The 1878-nt window shown below is 48.4% G+C and overlaps 1 pseudogene; it reads left to right on the top strand.

The window, feature by feature from the left end:
* The first annotated feature begins 306 nt into the window (after positions 1 to 306).
* Positions 307 to 1598, top strand: LOC144227028 (protein SET-like; annotated as a pseudogene).
* The last annotated feature ends 280 nt before the right edge of the window (positions 1599 to 1878 follow it).

Genomic DNA, 1878 nt, shown 5'->3' with positions numbered 1-1878 from the left:
AATGCCTTCACTGTTTCAATGATATATGTATTTATCCTCATAACAATAAGGTACTGCCTTGGTTTCTTCAGCTTTATGATAAATCTTGGAATCATTTAACGTGGGTCCTCCAGCTTTGTTTCTTTTATTTTTCAAGATTGTTTTAACTATTCTAGTCTTTTGCATTTCTTTCTAAGCTTTTGAGTCATCTTGTCAATTTCCACTTAAAAGATTGCTGAGATATGATGATTGGGTTGAATATATAAATAAATTCGGAGAGGATGACCTCATCTTGTGCTGCATTTATTTTGGCGGTGAGGAAGGTGCATGGGAGGAATCTCCCACAGGGAGAGCGGCGCGAGCGCGCAGTGTGGGAGGGAGCAGTGAGTAGCGGCCGGCCGCCAGGGCGGCGCCCGAGAGCGGGGTGGTGTGGGGGATTGGAGACCTGAGTTCGCACCCTTCGGCCTGCCCTTCTTTTCTGGAGTCAGACGCGCCACCATTGAGCCACGAGGTCCCACTGGGCTCGCCTGCCTTTCTCTTCTGGTCCGAACGCCCAGACCCAGCGCCGCATCTTGGGCCAAAATCAATGAAAGGGCGCCCAACACCAACCACAAGGGGGCGCACGAGCCCTCAGAAAAAGAACAGGAAGAAGCAATTGCACATATCGATAAAGTACAAAATGCAATAGACAGACTTTAAAAATGTTTACCTTTGAGAGAGATGGACAGACAAAGCATCAGCAGGGGAGGGGCAGAGAGAGAGGGAGACACAGAATCGGAAGCAGGCTCCAGGCTCTGAGCTGTCAGCACAGAGACCAATGAGGGGCTCAAACTCATGAACCATGAGATCCTGAGCTGAAGTCAGATGCTTAATCGACTGAGCCACCCAGGTGCCCCTGTAATAGACAGACTCAATGGACAAGCCGGTGAGGAGACTTTGAAAAGACAACAGAAATATATAACAAACCCCGCCAACCATTTTTTCAGAAGAGGTTGGGGCTGATGACCCAAATTCCACATTTGGGGGTAACGACATCTGTCAGCTATCCTCACGTATCTGCACTGCTTGGGGAAGAGGGTGAAGATGCACGCACTGTTTGCCAAGAGTTCAAGTGACAGAATTTGAAGGCATTAAATCAGGTTACAGAACAGATTTTTATTTTGGTGAAAACCCTCACTTCGAAAGCAAAGTGCTTTCCAAAGAATTCCATCGGAGTGTTGCCCCACCCCCAGAGCTCACTGAAGTCAAGTGGAAATCTGGAAAGGATTTGACAAAACGTTCAAGTCAGATGCAGAATCAAGCCAGCAGGAGGAGACAGCGTGGGAGCCAGAAAGCTTCCTCCTCTGGTTTACTGACCAGTCTGTGCGGGTGCGCGAGGCGGGAGAGGTCATCAGAGACGATATGTGGTAAACCCCTGACAGCACTCCTTGGCTCCCGACATAGATGATGAAGAGGAAGGAGAAGGTGATGCTGATGAAGGAGGAGGAATGGAAGATATTGACGAAGAAGGGGATGCGGATGAAGGTGAAGAAGATGAAGATGACGTTGAGTGGGAGAAAGGAGCGAGGAGGGAGAAGCTGACTAACGGAACACGGATGGATGCCAGCCTTCCTTCTTAAATTGCCTCCAGTTCCTGGGAGCAAGTTGCAGACCAACCCCCCTTTCTGTTTCCTCCTCTTGTGCTCTGTCGCCCTGTTCTTTGAGGTCTCTTTTCTCTCTTTGACACCAGTAAAGGCTCTCAACTATTTGGGGAGGAAAAAACCTTGAGCAGAATACATTGGGGGAAAAATATCTACTCCTTTCTGTTCCAAATTCATTTTCATCCCTTCCTGTCTCAACAAAAATTTTATGGAATCAACACCACCATCGGTGGGGGGAGAGGGGTCAAAACCAAGCCAC

This window comes from Crocuta crocuta, unplaced genomic scaffold (genome assembly GCF_008692635.1).
Source record: "Crocuta crocuta isolate KB4526 unplaced genomic scaffold, BGI_CrCroc_1.0 scaffold290, whole genome shotgun sequence".
Lineage (NCBI taxonomy): Eukaryota > Metazoa > Chordata > Mammalia > Carnivora > Hyaenidae > Crocuta > Crocuta crocuta.
The sequence above is the reverse complement of the archived record's forward strand: the minus strand, read 5'-3'. Positions and strand labels throughout refer to the sequence as shown.